Source organism: Candoia aspera, chromosome 12, assembly GCF_035149785.1.
Source record: "Candoia aspera isolate rCanAsp1 chromosome 12, rCanAsp1.hap2, whole genome shotgun sequence".
Classification (NCBI taxonomy): domain Eukaryota; kingdom Metazoa; phylum Chordata; class Lepidosauria; order Squamata; family Boidae; genus Candoia; species Candoia aspera.
In genome coordinates this window covers 20,628,879-20,629,508 of record NC_086164.1, presented here as the reverse complement: position 1 = coordinate 20,629,508, position 630 = coordinate 20,628,879, and the positions used below count along the sequence as shown (strand labels likewise).

The 630-nt window shown below is 57.6% G+C and overlaps 1 protein-coding gene across 1 annotated transcript in view; it reads left to right on the top strand.

Moving 5' to 3' along the window:
- The first annotated feature begins 188 nt into the window (after window positions 1-188).
- HEPH (hephaestin) overlaps window positions 189-630 on the top strand; it is a 60,165-nt gene continuing 59,723 nt past the window's right edge. Inside the window, exon 1 of the mRNA XM_063313440.1 lies at window positions 189-207. The gene's annotated coding sequence lies outside the window, so the exon portion shown is untranslated. The remainder of the gene's footprint in view (window positions 208-630) is intronic.

The window sequence follows — 630 nt, the reverse complement described above, 5'->3', positions numbered from 1 at the left end:
CCAGGCCGACGCGGCGTGAGGGGGCGTAGCCGCAGCCGCGGCTCGCCCGCTCATTGGCGGCCCCTGGAGTAGAGCCCGCCTCCTCGCAGGGCCGGGCGCCTGGTTTGCCTCGGTTCTCCGGAAGAGAGCGGAGCGCGGAACGGGTGGTGACGTCACCGCGCCCACCGTAGGACGGCGAAAAGCGACGCAAGAGAATCCGTTTCTGCGGTGAGCTTGTGCGCCTGCTTGCAGCTCGCAGGGGCAGTGCGGCTTTTTCTCCGATTTCTGCCGGCCGCTCTCCCATTTTCCATTCTTGTTTGTCCCTGGGTGAGTCTGGGTCGGTATTTAAAAGTCGACTCGCGACGGGGTCCCAGTTTTTTGTCCTTGCACATAGCCCAATCGCGGGCTTCCTTTCTCCCGAAGCCCGCCCCCTTCTTGGAAGCAAATAGATTTCAGAGGTCTGACTTTCAGCCTGACGACTGTAAAGAACATTTTTAAATAAGGTTGGTTGTTTGCTGGCCACTCCAGCAGATTTTCTAGAAGCCCTGTGTTTGTGGCAGGATGCCCAGAGATAACTCTGAATCAGTGTTTCTCAACTTCAGCAACGTTAAGATATGTGGACTTCATCTCCCAGAATTCCCCAGCCAGCCA